Raw genomic sequence first — 17690 nt, 5'->3', positions numbered from 1 at the left:
TTTAGGTTTAGGATTGGTGTTATTGTTAAGGTTATGGTTAGAGTTAAGTTGAGGGTGGGGGTGAGGGTCAGGGTGACTTTTAGAGTTAGGATGAGGTTTAGGGTTAGGGTTAGTGTGAGGGTGAGGTTTAGGGTTAGATTAGGGTTAGGGGGAGGGTTAGATCGTGCGTTAGTTTTAGGGTTAGTGTTAGGGTTATGTTTATGGGTGATAGTTATGTTGAGGTTAAGGGTTAGGTTTATGGTTAGGTTTAGGATTAGGGTTAAGGTGAGGGTGAATGTGAGGATTAGGGTTAGGTTTATGCTTACGCTTCGGGTTAGGCTGAAGATGAGGGTGGGGTTGAGGTTTAGGGTTATTTTGATGGTTAGGTGTAGGGTTAGGGTGAGGGTTAGGGTTTGCGTTAGGGTTAGAGTTAGGTTTAGGGTGAGGGTGAGGTTTAGGGTTAGAGTTAGGGTTAGGGTGAGTGTTAGGTTGAAGTTTAGGTTTACGGTTAGTGTTAGGGTTAGGGTTCAGGTGAGAGTTAGGGGGAGGGTTAGGGTTAGGGATAGGGTGAGGATTAGAGTTAGCGTGAGGGTGTGTGTGTATGTTAGGATTAGGTTTAGGGTTAGGGTTAGGCTTAGGGTTAGGCTGAGGTTGAGGGTGAGGGTGAGGTTTAGGGTTAGGTGAGGGTTAGTGTTAGGGTTAGGTGTAGGGGCAGGTTTAGGTTTAAAGTTAGGGTTAGGGTGAGGCTGAGGGTGAGGGTTATGGTTAGGTTTAGTGTTAGGGTTAGGGTTAGAGGGAGGGTTAGGATTAGTTGTAGGGTTACGATTAGGATTAGGGTGAGAGCCAGGCTGAGGGTTAATATGAGGGTTAGCTTTAGGGGTAGGGTTAGGTTTAGGATTAGGGTTAGGGTGAGGGTGTGTGTGAGGGTTAGGTTTAGCGTTAGGTTTGGTTTACGGTGAGGGTTAGAGTTAGGGTTTGGTTTAGGGTGAGGGTGAGGCTGAGGATTAGGGTTAGGTTTAGTGTTAAGGTTAGGGATAGGGTTAGGGTTAAGGTGATGCTTAGGGTTAGGGTTAGGGTTAAGCTTAGGTTTAGGCTGAGCTTGAGTGTGTGTTTTGGGGATAGGCTTACGGTTAGGGTTAGGGTTAGGGTTAGGTTTAGTTTTAGGCTTAGGCTTAGGGTTAGGGTTAGCGTGAGGTTTAGGGTTAGATATAGGGTTAGGGGGAGTGTTAGGTTAAGGGATAGGAATATGGCTAGTTTTAGGTTTAGGGTGGGGGTGAGGGTTAGATGAGGTTTACAGTTAGAGTTAGGGTTAGGGTTAGTGGGAGGGTAAGTCTTAGGGTTAGAGTTAGTGTTAGGGTGAGGGTAAGTGTTGGGGTGAGGGTTTGGTTTAGGGTGACGGTTATGGTTAGGGTGAGGGTTAGGATTAGCTTTAGGGTGATTGTTTTGGTCAGGTTTAGGGTTACGGTTACTGTGAGGGTGAGTGTGAGGGTTAGGGTTAGTGTTAGGGTGAGGTTTAGTGTTCGGGTTAGTGTTAGAGTGAGGGTTAGGGTGAGGGTGAGGTTTCCGTTAGAGTTAGGGTTAGGGTGAGTGTTAGGTTGAGGGTTAGGTTTAGTGTTCTTGTTAAGGTTAGAGTTAGGGTAAGAGTTAAGGGGAGGGTTAGGGTTAGGGGTAGGGTTAGGATTAGTGTTAGTGTGAGGGTGAGTGTGTGTTAGGGATAAGTTTATGGTGAGGCTTAGGGTTAGGCTGAGGCTAAGGGTGAGGTTGAGGTTTAGGGTTAGAGTGAGGGTTAGGGTTAGGGTTAGGGTGAGGTTTAGTGTTAGGGTTAGGTTTAGAGTTAGGGTTAGGTTGAGGGTGAGGTTTAGGGGTAGAGTTAGGGTCAGGGTGAGAGTTAAGTTTAGGTTTAGGGTTAGGGTTAGGTTTAGGGTTGAGTTGAAGGTAAGGGTAAACATAAGGGTTAGGCTGAGGGTGAGAGTTACGGTAATGTTGAGGGTTAGGTTTAGAGTAAGTTTTAGGGTTAGGGGTAGGTTGAGGGTGAGTGTTAGATTAAGGAATAGTGTTAGGGTTAGGGTGAGGTTTAGAGTGAGGATGAGGGTTAGGGTTAGGTTGAGGGCTGGGGTGAAGGTGAGGGTTAGGGTTAGGGTTAGGCTTAGGGTTAGGCTGAGGATGAGGGTGGGGGTGAGGATTACGGTTAGGGTAAGGGTTAGGGTTATTTTTAGTGTTATGGTTAGGGTTAAGTTTGAGGTTAGGGTGAGGTTGAGGGTGGGGAGAAGATTACGGTTAGAGTGATGGTTAGGGTTAGGTTTAGTGTTATTGTTAGGGTTAGGGTTAGATTTAAGGTGAGGTTGAGGGTGCAGTTGAGGATTAGGGTTAGGGTTAGGGCGGGGTTTAGGGCTAGGGAGAGGGTTAGGGTGAGCGTGAGGTTTACAGTTAGATATAGGGTTAGGGGGAGAGTGACGGTGAGGTTTAGGGTTGGGGTTAGTGTTAGGGTTAGGGTGAGGTTGAGGGTTACGTTGAAGTTTAGGGTTAGAGTTAGGGTTAGGGTTAGTGTGAGGGTTAGTTTTAGGGATACGGTTAGTGTTAGTGTGAGGGTGTTAGGTGAGGGTTTGGGTTAGGGTTAGGATTATGGTTAGAGTGAGGGTTAGGATTATGGTTAGGGTAATTGTTAGGGTTAGGTTTAGGGTTAAGGTTAAGGTGAGGGTGAGGGTTAGGTTTAGGGTTAGGGTGAGGTTTAGGGTTTCTGTTATGGTTAGATTTAGGTTTAGGGTGAGGGTGAGGTTTAGGATTAGGGTTAGGGTTAGTGTGAGGGTTAGGTTGAGGGTTAGGGTTAGGGTTAGTGTTAGGGTTATGGTTAGGGTGATAGTTAGGGGGAGGCTTAGGTTTAGGGTTAGGTTTAGGGTTAGGATTAGGGTAAACTTGAAGGTGATTGTTTGTGTGTTAGGGTTAGGTTTAGGGTTAGGCTTACAGTTAGGCTGAGGGTGAGGTTTAGCGTGAGGAATAGGGTTAGGGTGAGGGTTAGGGTTAGGGTTAGGGGGAGGGTTAGAATGAGGGTTAGGATTAGGATTAGGGTTAGGGTGAGGGCTCGGTTGAGGGTGAGGTTTAGTGTTAGGTTTAGGATGAGGTTTAGGGTTAGGGTTAGGGTTAGGATGAGGGTGAGGTTTAGGGTTAGAGTTATGATTAGGATGAGACTGAGGGTGAGGGTTAGGGTTAGGGTTAGTGTTAGGTTTAGGGTTAAGGTGAGGGTTAGGGTGAGGTTGAGGTTTAGGGTTAGGGTTAGTATTAGGTTTAAGTTTAGGGTTAGGGTGAGTTTTAGTGTTAGGTTTAGGGTGAGGGTGAGGGTAACGTTTAGGGTTAGTGTTAGGGTTAGGCTTACGGTTAAGCTGAGGGTGAGGGTGAGGGTGAGGGTTAGGGTGAGGGTTAGGGTTAGGGTTAGGGTGATAGTTCGGGTTCAGGATAAGTTTAGGGTTAGGGTGATGGTTAGGGTAAGGGTTATGGTGAGGATAACAGTTAGGGTGAGTGTGAGGTTTAGGGTTCGGGTTAGGGTTAGGGTCAGGGCTAGGGTGAAGTTTGGAGTTAAGCTCAGGGTTAGGGTGAGGTTTAGGTTTAGGGTCATGGTTAGCGTTGGTGTGCGGGTTATTTTTAGGTTTAATGTTTGTTTTATGGTGAGATTAAGTTTTAGGGTAAGGTTTAGGTTTAGGGTGAGGTTTACGATTAGGGTTAGGGTTAGGGTTAGGGTGAGGGTGATGTTAAGGGTTAGAGTTAGGGTTAGGGTTAGGGTTAGAGTTAGGGTTAGGGTGAGATTTAGGGTGGGGGTGAGGATTGGAGTTAGGGTTAAGATTAGGATTAGGGTTAAGTTGAGGTGAGTGTTATGGTTAGGGTTAGGGTTAGGATTAGTGTTAGAGTGAGGGTGAGGATGAGTGTTATGGTTAGGGTGAGTGTTGGGGTTAGGGTTAGAGTGAGGGTTATGGTGAGGGTTAGGCTTAGGCTTAGTGTTTGGTATGCGCTATGTTGTGGGTGTGGGTTAGGGTTAGGGTTAGGGTGAGCGTTAGGCTGGGGGTTAGGGTTAGTATTAGGGTTTGGGTTGGGGTTATGTTTAGTCTTAATGTTAGGTAGAGGGTGAGCGTGAGGGTGAGGTTTAGGGTTAGGGTGAGGGTGAGGTTTAGGGTTAGAGTTAGCGTTCAGGTGAGGGTTAGTGTGAGAATTAGGGTTAGGGATAGGGTAAGGGTTAGGGTTAGTTTGAGGGTGATTGTGAGGGTCAGGGTTAGTCTTAGGCTTAGGCTTAGGCTTAGGCCGATCGTGAAGGTGAGGGTGAGGTTTAGGGTTAGAATTAGTGTTATGGTGAAGGCTAGAGTGAGTATGAGGGTTAGGATTAGCGTTTGGGTGAGGTTTAGGGTTAGGATTACAGTGAGGGTTAGTGTTAAGGTTAGGGTTATGGTGAGAGTTTGGGTTAGGTTTAGGGTTAGGGTGAGGGTCAGGGTTAGGGTTAGGGTTAGTGTAATAGTTAGGGTTAGGGTTAGAGTTACAGTGAGGGTGAGAGTGAGGGTTATGATCAGGTTTGGGTTAAGTTTAGGGTAAGGGTTATGGTTAGGGTGAGGGTGAGGTTTAGGGTTAGAGTTAGGGTTTCGGGGAGGGTTAGGATTAGGGTTAGTGTTAGGCTTGGGGTTAGGGTGAGGGTTAGTTTGAGGATTAATATTAGGGTTAGGGTTAGGTTTAGGATTAGGTTTACGGTGAGGATATCTGTGAGGGTTAGTGTTAGGTTTCATTTAGGCTTAGGGTTAGGCTGAGTGTATGGGTGGGGATGAGGATTAGATTTAGAATGATGGTTAGGTTTCTGGTTAGGTTAAGCGTTAGGATGAGGGTTAGGGTTAGAATTAGGGTTAGGATGAGGGCTAGGGTGAGGGTGAGGGTTAGGGTTAGGGTTAGGCTTATGCGTAGGATTAGGCTGAGGCTGAGGGTGAGGGTGATGGTTAGGTTTAGGGTGATGGTTGGGGTTACCGTTAGGGTGAGGGTTAGAATGAGGATTAGGGTTATGGTGAGGGTTAGTGCGAGGGTGACGGTAAGGGTAAAGTTGAGGGTTAGGCTGAGGGTGAGGGTTACGGTCAGGGTGAGGCTTAGGGTTAGGGTGAGGGTGAAGGTTAGATTGAGGATTAGTGTTGATGTTTGTGTGATGTTTAGGGTGAGGGTGAGGGTTAGGGTTATGTTTAGGGTTAGGGTTAGTGTTAGGGTTAGGTTTAAGGTGAGGTTTAGGGTGAGGGTGAGGCTAGGTTTAAGGTTAGGATTGGGAATAGTGTTAAGGTGAGGGTGAGTGTGAGGTTTAGGGTTAGGGTTAGGGTTAGGATTAGAGTTAGGATGAGGTCTAGCATGAGGGTGAGGGTTAGTGTTAGGGTTAGGTGAGGTTTAGAGTTAAAATTAAGTTTAGGGATAGGGTGAGTGTTAGCGTTAGGGTTGTGGTGAGGGTGAGGGTTAGGGTTATGTTGAGGGTTAGGATTAGGGCTAGGTTTAATGTGAGTGTTAGGGTTAGGGTGAGGGTTAGCATGAGTGTTAGGGTTAGGATTAGGTTTAGGATGAGGGATAGGGTGAGGGTGAGGGTTAGGTTTATACTTAGGGTGAGGTTTAGGGTTTGGGTTAGGTTTAGGGTTAGGGAGAGGGTTATGGTTAGGTTATGGTGAGGGTTAGGGTTAGGGTTAGGTTGAGGGTTAGAATTAGGTTTAGGGTTAGGTTGAGGGTTAGGGTGACAGTTAGGGTGAGGGTTAGGATGAGGGTTAGGGTTACAATTAGGGTTAGGGTGAGGTCTAGGTTGAGGATGAGGGTTAGTATGAGGGTTAGGGTTAGGGGTAGGGTTAGGGTGAGGGTTAGGGTTCATGTTTCGGTGAGGGTGAGGGTTAGGTTTAGGTTAGTATTAGGTTAATATTAGGTTTAGGGTTAGGGGTAGGGTTAGGGTGAAGGTTAGGTTTCATGTTTCGGTGAGGGTGAGGCTTAGGTTTGGGGTGAGGGTTAGGGTGAGGACTCAGGTGAGGGTGAGGGTTAAGGTTAGGTTTAGCTTTAGGGTGAGGGTTATGTTTAGGTTTAGGGTTAGGTTTAAGGTTAGGATTAAGGTTAAGGTGAGGCTGAGTGTGAGGGTTAGGCTGAGGGTTAGGCATAGGCTTAGGGTTAGGCTGAGGGTGAGTGTAGGGATGAGTGATGGTTCTGGTTAAGGTTAGGTTGAGGGTTAGGATGAGGGTTAGGGTTAGGATTAGTGTTAGGGCGAGGGCTAGGGTGAGTGTTAGTTTCGGGGTTAGGTTTAGGCTTAGGGTTAGGCTGAGGCTGAGGCTGAATTTGAAAGTGAAGGTTAGGTTTAGGTTGATGTTTAGGGTTAAGGTTAGGGTGAGGGATAGGATGAGGGTTATGGTTTAGGGTGAGGTTTGGGATGAGGGTGACTGTAAGAGAAAAGGTGAGGTTAGTCTGAGGGTGAGGGTTATGGTAAGGGTGAGGTTTCGGGTTAGGGTGATGGTGAGGGTTAGATTGAGGATTAGTGTTAGGGTTAGTGTGAGGTTTAGGGTGAGGATGAGGGTTAGATTTAGGGTGAGGGCAAGGGTGAAGTTGAGGGTTAGGGTTAGGGTTAGGGTGTGGTTTAGTTTTAGGGTGATGGTTAGCGTTAGTGTGAGGGTTAGGAATAGGGTTGGTGTTAGTTTTAAGCTGAGGGTAAGTGTTAAGGTAAGGTTTAGGTTTAGGGTTAGGTTTAGGATTAGGGTTAGGGTTAGGATTAGTTTGAGGGTGAGGGTTAGGGTGGAATTTAGTGTGGGGGTGAGGTTGCGAGTTAGGGTTAGGATTAGGATTAGGTTTAAGGTGAGGGTGAGTGTTAGGGTTAGGGTTAGGGATAGGATTAGATTTAGGGTGAGGGTGAGGGTGAGGTTATGGTTAGTGTGAGCGTTGGGGTTAGTGTTAGAGTGAGGGTTAGGGTGAGGGTTAGGCTTTGGCTTAGGGTTTTGGTATAGGCTATGGTGAGGGTGAGGGTTAGGGTTAGGGTTAGGGTGAGCGTTAGGGTACGGGTTAGGGTTAGTATTAGCGTTAGGGTTGGGGTTAGGGTTAGGCTTAATGTTAGGCAGAGGTTGAGGGTGAGGGTGAGGTTTAGGTTTAGGGTGAGGGTGAGGTTTAGGGTTAGAGTTAGTGTTCGTGTGAGGGTTAGGGTTAGGGTTAGGCTTCCGTTTAGGGTTAGGGTGAGGGTGAGTGTGAAGGTCAGGGTTAGTCTTAGGCTTAGGCTTATGCTTAGGCCGAGCGTGAAGGTGAGGGTGAGGTTTAGGGTTAGCATTAGGTTTAGGGTGAGGGCTAGAGTGAGGATGAGGGTTAAGACTAGCATTAGGATGAGGTTTAGGGTTAGGTTTACGGTGAGGGTGAGGGTTAGGGTTACGGTTAGGGTTAAGGTGAGGGTTTGGGTTAGGGTTAATGTTAGGGTGAGGGTCACGGATAGGGTTAGGGTTAGTGTAATAGTTAGGGTTAGGGTTAGAGGTACAGTGAGGGTGAGGGTGAAGGTGAGGATTAGGATAAGAGTTAGGGTGAGGTTTAGGGATAGGGTTATGGTTAGGGTGAAGGTGAGGTTTAGGGTAAGTTTTAGGCTTTGGGGGAGGGTTAGGGTGAGGGTTAGGATTCGGGTTAGTGTTAGGCTTGGGGTTAGGTTGAGGGTTAAGTTGAGGTTTAAAATTATGGATAGGGTTAGTTTTAGGATTAGGTTTACGGTGAGGGTGAGTGTGAGGGTTAGGGTTAGGGTTCGTTTAGGCTTAGGGTTAGGCTGAATGTATGGGTGGGGATGAGGATTAGGTTTAGAATGATGGTTAGGGTTCTGGTTAGGTTAAGGGTTAGTATGAGGGTTAGGGTTAGAATTAAGGTTAGGGTGAGGGCTAGGGTGAGGGCTAGGGTGAGGGTGAGGTTTAGGGTGAGGATGAGGGTTAGGGTTAAGTTGAGTGTTAGTTTGAGGGTGAGGGTTAGAGTTACGGTTAGGTTTAGGTTTAGGGTGAGGGTGAGGTTTAGGGTTAAAGTTAGGGTAAAGGTGAGGGATAGGGTTTAGGTTTACGGTTAGGATTAGTGTTAGGGTTAGGGTTAGGGTGAGGTTTAGGGTTGGAGTTAGGGTTAGTTTTAGGGTTAGGGTTAGGATGAGGGTTAGTGTTAGGCTTAGGCTTTGTCTTAGACTTAGGCTTACGCCCAGCATGAGGGTGAGGATTAGGGTTAGGATTAGGGTGAGGGTTAGGTTTAGGGTTACAGTGTGGTCAGGTTTAGGGTTAGGTTGAGGGTTAGAATTAGGTTTAGGGTTAGGTTGATGGTTAGGGTTAGGGTTAGGGTGAGAGTTGGGATGAGGGTTAGGGTTACAATTAGGTTTAGTGTGAGGGCTACGGTGAGGGTGAATGTTATTGTTAGGGTTAGGGTGAGGTTTAGGGTTAGGGTTAGGGTTAGGGTTACGGTGAGGGTGAAGGTTAGGGTTAAGGTGAGGGTTAGGTTTAGGTTTAGGGTGAGGGTGAGGGTTAGGATTAGGGTTAGGGTTAGAGTTACAGTGAGGGTGAGGGTGAGGCTGAGGGTTAGGATCAGGTTTAGGGTGAGGTTTAGGTTTAGGGTTATGGTTAGTGTGAGGGTGAGGTTTAGGGTTAGAGTTAGTGTTAGGTTGAGGGTTAGGGTGAAGGTTGGGTTGAGGTTTAATGTTAGGGTTAGGGTTACCTTTAGGATTAGGTTTACGATGAGGGTAAGTGTGAGGGTTAGGGTTCAGCTTAGGCTTAGGATTAGGCTGAGAGTATGGGTGGGGGATGAGGATTAGGTTTAGAATGTTGGTTAGATTTGTGGTTAGGTTAAGGTTAGGATGAGGTTTAGGGTTCGAATTAGGGTTCTGGTGAGGGCTAAGGTGAGGGTGAGGGTTAAGGTTAGGTTTAGACTTAGGCTTACGGTTAGGCTGAGGCTGAGGGTGAGGGTGAGGGTTAGGGTTAGAGAGAGGTTTAGGGTGAGGGTGAAGGTAAGTGTAAAGGTGAGGGTTAGGCTGAGGGTGAAGGTTAGGTTTAGGGTGAGGATGAGGGTTAAATTGAGGATTAGGGTTAGGGTTAGTTTGAGATTTAGAGTGAGGATTAGGGTTAGGGTTAGGGTGAGGTTTAGGGTTAGGGTGATGGTTGGGGTTAGTGTGAGGGTTAGTGTTAGGGTTAGGGTTAGTGTTAGGGTGAGGGTAAGTGTTAGGGTGAGGGTTAGTGTTAGGGTCAAGGTTATGGTTAGGATGAGGGTTAGGGTTAGGGATAGGGTTATTGTTAGGGTTAGGGTTAGGCTTACGGTTACAGTGAGGGTGAGGGTGAGGTGAAGGGTTAGGGTTAGGGTGAGGTTTACCTATAGGGTTAGGGTTAGAGTTAGGGTTAGGGTTGAGGTGAGGTTTAGGGTTAGAGTTAGGTTTAGTGTTAATGTTGGGGTTAGGGTGAGGTTTAGGGTTAATTTTAGGCTTAGGTTTAGGCTAAGCATGAGGGTGTGGGTTAGGGTTAGGGTTAGGGTGGGGTTTAGGGTTAGGGTTAGAGTGAAGGTGAGGTTGAGGGTTAGGGTTAGTGTTTGTGTTAAGGATAGGGTTAGAGTGAGAGTTAAAAAGAGGGTTAGGATTAGGGTTAGGGTTAGGATTAGTGTTAAGGTGAGGGTGAGTGTGTGTGTTAGGGATAGGTTTATGGTTAGGCTTAGGATTAGGGTTACGGTTAAGGTTTAGGGTTAGGGTGAGGGTTAGGGTTAGGGTAAGATTTAGTGTTAGGGTTAGGGTTAGAGTTAGGGTTAGGTTGAGGGTTAGGTTTAGGGGTAGATTTAGGGTTAGGGTGAGGGTTAGGGTTATGGTTAGGGTGAGGGTTAGGGAGAAGGTTATGGTTACGGTGAGGTGTAGGGTGGGGGTGAAGGTAAGGGTAAACGTGAGGTTTAGGCTGAGGGTGAGAGTTATGGTAATGGTGAGGGTTAGGTTTAGGGTGAGTGTTAGGGGTAGGGGTAGGGTGAGGGTGAGGGTTAGATTGAGGATTAGTGTTAGGGTTAGGGTGAGATTTATGGTGAGGAGGAGGGTTAGGTTTAGGTTGAGGGCTAGGGTGAAGGTGAGGGTTAGAGTTAGGGTTAGGGTCATGATGGTTAGGGTTAGTTTGAGGGTTATCTAGTCTTAGGGTAGGTGTTAGGGTGAGGGTAAGTGTTAGGGTGAGGGTTAGGTTTAGGGTGAGTATTATGTTTATTGTGAGGGTTAGGGTTAAGGTTAGGGTTATTGTTAGGGTTAGGGTATCGGTTATGGTCACGGTGATGGTCAGGGTGAGGTTTAGGTTTAGGGTTAGGGATAGAGTTAGGGTTAAGGTGAGAGTGAGATTTAGGATTAGAGTTAGGGTTAGTGTTTGGGTTAGGGTTAGGGTGAGGGTTACGGTTAGAGTTAGGCTTAGGCTTAGGCTTAGGCTTAGGCCTAGCATGAGGGTGAGGGTTAGGGTTAGGGTTAGGTTGAGGGTTAGGATAAGGTTTAGGGTTAGGAATAGGGTTAGGGTGAGGGCTAGGGTGAGGGTTAGAGTTACAGTGAGGGTGAGGGTTAGGGTGAGGGTGAGGGTGAGGTTTGGTGTTAGGGGTAGGGTTAGGGTTAGGGTTAGGGTGAAGTTTATGGTTAGATTTAGGGTTAGGTAGAGGGTTAGTTCGTGGGTTAGAGTTAGGGTTAATATTAGGGTTCAGGTTAGGGTGAGGGTTAGGTTGAGGTTAAGTGTTAGGGGTAGTGTTAGGATTTGGATTAGGGTTAGGGTGAGGGTGAGTGAGAGTGTTAGGGTTAGGGTTAGGCTTCGGCTTAGGGTTAGGCTGAGGGTGAGTGTGGGCTTGAGGATTAGGGTTGGTGATTGTTAGGTTTAGGCTTAGGGTGAGGGTTAGGATGAGGCTTAGGGTTAGGATTTAGGGTTAGGGTGAGGGCTTCGGGAGAGGGTGAGGGTTAGGGTAAGGGTTAGGCTTAGGCTTAGGGTTCGGCTGAGCTTGAGGTTGAGCGTGAGGGTTAGGGTTAGGCTGATGTTTAGGTTTACTGTTAGGGTGAGTTTTAGGATGAGGTTTAGGTTTAGGGGGAGGGTTAGGGTGAGGATGATGTTAAGGGTAAAGGTGAGGTTTCGTCTGAGTGTGAGGGTTAAGATAAGGGTGTGGTTTAGGGTTAAGTTTAGGGTTAGAGTAAGGGTTAGGTTTCAGATTAGGGTGAGGGTTAGATTAAGGATTATTGTTAGGGTTAGTGTGAGGTTTAGGGGGAAGATGAGGGTGAGGGTTAGGGTGTGGGTGAGGGTTAGAATTAGGGTTAGGGTGAGTGTGATGTTAAGCCTAAATGTGAGGATTAAGCTAAGGCTGAGGGTTAAGATAAGGGTGAGGGTAAGTGTTAGGGTGAGGGTTAGGGTTAGGGTGAGTGTTAAGTTTAGGGTGAGGGTTAGAGTTAGGGTTACGGTTATTGGTAGAGTTAGGGTTAGGGTTACCCTTACAGTGAGGTTGAGGGCTAGTGTTAGGTTTAGTGTGAGGTTTAGGGTTAGGGTTATGGTTAGAGTTTGGGTTAGGATTAGGATTAGGGTTAGGGTGAAGGCTAAGGTGAGGGTGAGGGTTAGGGTTAGGGTTAGTTTTAGGTTTAGGTTTAGAGTGAGGTTAAGTGTGTGGGTTAGGGTTAGGTTTAGGGTTAGGCTTAGGGTTAGGCTAAGGGTGAGATTGAGGGTTAGGGTTAGGGTGAGGGTGAGGTTTATGGTTAGGGTGAGGGTTAGGATTAGGGTTAAGGTTAGCATTAGGGTTAGGTTGAGGGCTAGGGTGAGGGTGAGGTTTAGGGTTAGGGTTAGAGTGAGGGTGAGGTTTAGGGTTCGAGTTAGGGTTAGGGTGAGGAAGTTTAGGGTTAGGGTTAGATTTAGGGTTAGGGTTAGGGTGAGGGTTAGGGTTTGGATGAGGTTTAAGGTTACAATTAAGTTTTGGGTGAGCTCTAGGGTGAGGGTGAGTGTTATTGTTAGGGTTAGGGTGAGGTTTAGGGTAAGGGTTAGGGTTAGGTTTACGGTGAGGGAGAGGGTTAGGGTTAGGGTGAGTGTTAGTATTAGGGTTAGGGTGAGGGTGAAGGTTAGGATTAGGGTTTTGGTTAGAGTTACTGTGAGAGTGAGGGTGAGGGTGACGGTGAGGATTAGGATCAGGTTTACGGTGAGGTTTAGGGATAGGGTTATTGTTAGGGTGAGGGTGAGGTTTAGGGTTAGAGTTCTTGTTAGGGGGAGGGTTAATGTGAGCGATAGGGTTAGGATCAGTGTTAGTATTAGGGTTAGGGTGAGGGTTAAGTTGAGGTTTAATGTTAGGGTTAGCGTTACGTTTAGGATTAGGTTTACGGTGAGGGTGAGTGTGATGGCTAGGGTTAGGGTTCGGCTTAGGCTTAGAGTTTTGCTGAAGGTATGGTATGGGGATGAGGACTAGGTATAGAAAGTTGGTTAGGTTTATGGTTAGGTTAAGGGTAAGGATGAGGGTTAGGGTTAAGATTAGTGTTCGGGTGAGGGTGAGTGTTAGGGTTAGGTTTAGGCTTAGGCTTGGTGTTAGGCTGAGGCTGAGGGTGAGGGTGAGGGTTAGGGTTAGGGTGATGTTTGGGGTTACCATTAGGGTGAGGGTTAGGATGAGGATTAGGGTTAGGGTGAGGGTTAGGTTGAGGGTGACGGTAAGGGTAAAGGTGAGGGTTAGGCTGAGGGTGAGGGGTAGGGTAAGGGTGAGGGTTAGGGTTAGAAAGTGGGTTAGGTTTAGGTTGAGGATTAGTGTTAGGGTTAGTGTGAGGTTTAGGGTGAGGATGAGGGTTAGCGTTAGGTTGAGGGCTAGGTTGAGGTTGAGGGTTAGGATCAGGTTGAGGTTTAGGATTAGTGTGATGGTGAGGGTTAGTGTGAGGGTTAGTGTTAGGGTTAGGGTTAGTGTTAGGGTAAGGGTAAATGTTAGGGTGAGGGTTATTGTTATGATGAAAGTTATGGTTAGGATGATGGTTATGGTTATGGTTAAGGTTATTGTTAGGGTTAGGGTTAGGGTTACGTTTACGGTGAGGGTGAGGGTGAGGGTGAGGGTTAGGGTTAGGGTGAGGTTTAGGTTTAGGGTTAGGGTTAGAGTTAGGGTTTAGGTGAGGTTGAAGTTTAGGATTAGAGTTAGGTTTAGTGTTATTGTTGGGGTTAGGGTGAGGTTTAGGTTTAGTTTTAGGCTTAGGCTTAGGGTTAGTCTTAGGCCGAGCAAAGGGTGAGGGTTAGCTTTAGGTTTAGGGTCGGGTTTGGGGTTAGGGTTAGGGTGAGGGTGAGGTTGAGGGTTCAATATAGGGTTAGGGTGAGGGTTAGAGGGAGGGTTAGGGTTAGTGTTAGGGTGACGGTAAGTGTTAGGGTGAAGGTTAGGAATAGAGTTAGGGTTATTCTTAGGTTTAGGTTTAGGGTTATGGTTACCTTGAGGGTGAGGATGAGGGTTAGGGTTAGGGTTAGGGTGAGTTTTAGGTTTTGTGTTAGTGTTAGAGTTAGGTTTAGGGTGAGGGTGAGGTTTCGGTTAGAGTTAGGGGTAGGGTGAGGGTTAGGTTGAGGGTTAGGGTTAATGTTCTTGTTAAGGTTAGGGTTAGGGTGAGAGTTAAGGGGAGGTTTAGGGTTTGGGTTAGGGTTAGGATTAGTGTTAGGGTGAGGGTGAGTGTGTGTGTTTGGGATATGTTTATGGTGAGGCTTAGGGTTAGGCTGAGGCTGAGGGTGAGGGAGAGGTTTAGGGTTAGGGTGAGGGTTAGGGTTAGGGTTAGAATGAGTTTTAGTGTTAGGGTTAGGGTTAGAGTTAGGGTTAGGGTGAGGGTGAGGTTGAGGGGTAGAGTTAGGGTTAGGGTGAGGAATAGGGTGAGGGTGAGGCTTAGGGTGAGGGTTAGGGTGGGGGTGACGGTAAGGGTAAACATGAGGTTTAGGCTGAGTGCAAGAGTTACGGTAATGGTGAAGGTTAGGGTTAGGGTGAGTGTTAGGGTTAGGGGTAGGGTGAGGGTGAGGGTTAGATTGAGTATTAGTGTTAGGGTTAGGGTGAGGTTTAGAGTGAGGATGAGTGTTAGGGTTAGGTTGAGGGATGGGGTGAGGGTGAGGATTAGGGTTAGGGTTAGGGTTAGGCTTAGGTTTAGGCTGAGGATGAGTATGGGGGTGAGGATTACGGTTAGGGTTAGGGTTATTGTTAGTGTTATGAATAGGGTTAATTTTGAGGTGAGAGTGAGGCTGAGGGTGGGGGTGAGGATTAGGGTTAGAGTGATGGTTAGGGTTAGGGTTAGTGTTTTTGGTATGGTTAGGGTTAGAGTTAAGGTGAGGTTGAGGGTGCGGGTGAGGATTAGGGTTATGGTTAGGGTGGGGTTTTGGATTAGGGTGAGGGTTAGGTTTACAGTTAGATATAGGGTTAAGGGGGGTGACAGTGAGCTTTAAGGTTAGGGATAGTGTTAAAGTTAGGGTAAGGGTGAAGGTTAGGTGGAAGTTTAGGGTTAGGTTTAGAGTTAGGGGTAGTGTCAGGGTTAGATTTAGGGTTAGGGTTAGTGTTAGTGTGAGGGTAAGTGTTAGGGTGAGAGTTTGGGTTAGGATGAGGGTTATGGTTAGAGTGAGGGTTAGCATTATGTTTAGGGTTATTGTTAGGGTTAGGTTTAGGGTTAAGGTTAAGGTGAGGGTGAGGGTGAGGGTTAGGTTTAGGGTTAGGGTGAGGTTTAGTGTTTCAGTTAGGGTTAGAGTTAGGTTTAGGGTGAGGGTGAGGTTTAGGATTAGAGTTCGGGTTAGGGGAGGGTTAGGTTGAGGATTAGGGTTAGGGTTAGGTTTAGGGTTAGGATAAGGGTAAAGCTGAAGGTGATTGTGTGTGTTAGGGTTAGGTTTAGGGTTAGGCTTGGGCTTAGGCTGATGGTGAGTTTGAGGGTGAGAGCTAGGGTTAGGGTGAGGGTTAGGGTTAGGGTTAGGGGGAGGTTTAGAATGAGGGTGTAGGATTAGGATTAGGGTTAGGGTGAGGGCTAGGGTGAGGGTGAGGTTTAGGGTTAGGGTTAGGATGAGGTTTAGGTTTATGGTTAGGGTTAGGATGAGCGTGAGGTTTAGGGTTAGAGTTAGGGTTAGGATGTGGCTGAGGGTGAGGGTTAGGGATAGGGTTAGTGTTAGGGTTAGGGTTAAGGTGAGGGTTAGGGTGAGGTTGAGGCTTTGGGTTATGGTTACTATTAGGATTAAATTTAGGGTTAGGGTGAGGTTTACGGTTAGGGTGAGTGTAACTTTTAGGGTTAGGGTTAGGGTTAGCTTGAGGGTGAGGGTGATGGTAAGAGTTAGGGTTAGTGTGAGGGTTAGGGTTAGGGTTAGGGTGAGGTTTAGGGTAAGGGTTTTGGTGAGGGTGACAGTTAGGATTAGGTTGAGGGTTAGGGTTAGGTTTAGGGTTGGGGTGAGGGTGAGAGTGAGGGTTAAGGTTAGTGTTAGGGTCAGGGTTAGGATGAGGGTTAGGGTGAGAATTCGGTTTAGGGTTATGGCTAGGGTGAGGGTGAGGATTATGGTTAGTGTTAGGGTGAGCTTTAGAGTTATGGGTAGGGTTACGGTTATGGTGAGGGTGAGGTGTAGGGTAGAGTTACGTTTAGGGTCAGGCTGAAGCCTAGCATTAGGTTCCGGGTTAGTGTGAGAATTAGGGTTAGGTTCGGGGTTAGGGTGAGTGTGAGGTTTACGGTTCGGGTTAGGGTGAGGATAAGTGTTAGGATGAGGGTTAAGGTTAGGTTGAAATATATGGTTAGGATGAGGGTTAGGGTTAGGTTAGGGTTATTGTAAGTGTTAGTGTTTGGGTTATGGTTACAGTGAGGGAGAGTGTGAGGATTAGGATTAAGGTTAGGGTGAGTTTTAGATTTAGGGTTAGGGTTAGAGTTAGGGTTAGGTTTAGGGTGAGGGTTAGCATGAGGGTTAGGGTTAGGATTAGGGTTAGGATGAGGGCTAGGGTGAGGGTGAGGTTTAGGGTAAGGCTTAGGGTGAGGTTTAGTGTTCGGTTTAGGTTTAGGGTTAGGGAGAGGGTTAGGGTCAGGTTACGGTGAGGGTTAGGGTTAGGGTTAGGTTGAGGGTTAGAATTAGGTTTAGGGTTAGGTTGAAGATTTGGGTTAGATTTAGGGTGAGGGTTAGGATGAGGGTTAGGGTTAAAATTAGGTTTAGGGTGAGGGCTAGGTTGAGGGTGAGGGTTAGGGTTAGGGTTAAAGTGAGGTTTAGGTTTAGGGTTAGGGGTAGCGTTAGGGTGAGGGTTAGGGTTCGTGTTTTGGTGAGGGTGAGGGTTAGGTTTGGGGTGAGGGTTAGGGTGAGGACCAAGGTGAGGGTGAGTGTTAGAGTTAGGGTTAGCGTTAGGGTGAGGGTTAGGTTTAGGTTTAGGTTTAGGGTTATGTTTAGGGTTAGGATTAAGGTTAGGGTGAGGTTGAGTGTGAGGGTTAGGCTTGGGGTTCGGCTTAGGCTTAGGGTTAGGCTGAGGGTGCGTGTGGGGATGAGGATTAGGTTTAGAGTGATGGTTCTTGTTAAGGTTCGGTTGAGGGTTAGGATGAGGGTTACGGTTAGGATTAGGGTTAGGGTGAGGGCTAGGGTGAGTGTGAGGTTTGCGGTTAGATTTAGGCTGAGGCTGAAGTTGAGTGTGAGGGTTAGGGTTAGGGTGATGGTTAGGGTTACGGTTAGGGTGAGGGATAGGATGAGAGTTGTGGTTTAGGGTGATGGTTAGGATGAGGGTGACTGTAAGAGAAAAGTTGAGGGTTAGGCTGAGGGTGAGGTTTATGGTAAGGGTGTGGTTTAGGGTTAGCGTGAGGGTGAGGGTTAGACTGAGGATTAGTGTTAGGGTTAGTGTGAGGTTTAGGGTGAGGATGAGGGTTAGGGTTAGCGTGAGGACTAGGGTGAAGTTGAGGGTTAGGGTTAGGGTTAGTGTTAGTTTTAAGATGAGGGTAAGTGTTAGGGTAAGGTTTAGGTTTAGAGTGAGGTTTAGGATTAGTGTTAGGGTTAGATTGAGGGTGAGGTTTAGGGTTACAGTTAGGGTTATGGAGAGGGTTAGGGTTAGGGTTACGGTTAGCATTAGTGTTAGGAGTAGGATTAGGGTTAAGGTGAGGATGAGTGTTATGGTTAGGGTTAGGGTTAGGATTAGAGTTACGGTTTGGGTGAGGGTGAGGGTTATGGTTAGCGTGAGCTTTGGGCTTAGGTTTAGAGTGAGGGTTAGGTTGAGGGTTAGGCTTAGGCTTAGGTTTTGGGTATGGGCTATGGTGAGGGTGAGGGTTAGGGTTAGGGTTAGGTTGAGGGTGAGCGTTAGGGTGGGGGTTAGGGTTAGTATTAGGGTTAGTGTTGGGGTTAGGGTTAGGCTTAATGTTAGGCAGAGGGTGAGGGTGAGGGTGAGGTTTAGGGTTAGGGTGAGGGTGAGGTTTAGGGTTAGAGTTAGCATTCAGGTGAGGGTTAGTGTGAGGGTTAGGGTTAGGTTTAAAGTTACGGTTAGGGTTAGGGTGAGGGTGACTGTGAGGGTCAGGGTTAGTCTTAGGCTTAGGCTTAGGCTTAGGCCGAGCGTGAAGGTGGGGGTGAAGTTTAGGGTTAGCATTAGGTTTAGGGTGAGGGCTAGAGTGAGGATGACGGTTAGGGTTAGCGTTAGGCTGAGTTTAGGGTTAGGGTTACCGTGAGGTTGAGGGTTAGAGTTAGGGTTAGGGTTAGGGTTAAGGTGAGGGTTTGGTTTAGGGTTAGGGTGAGAGTCAGCGTTAGGGTTAATGTAATAGTTAGGGTTAGGGTTAGAGTTACAGTGAGGGTGAGGGTGAGGGTTAAGAT

Source organism: Dipodomys merriami, unplaced genomic scaffold (assembly GCF_024711535.1).
Source record: "Dipodomys merriami isolate MVZ:Mamm:240054 unplaced genomic scaffold, mDipMer1.0.p SCAF_73, whole genome shotgun sequence".
Classification (NCBI taxonomy): Eukaryota; Metazoa; Chordata; class Mammalia; order Rodentia; family Heteromyidae; genus Dipodomys; species Dipodomys merriami.
Note: the sequence above shows the minus strand (reverse complement) of the source record.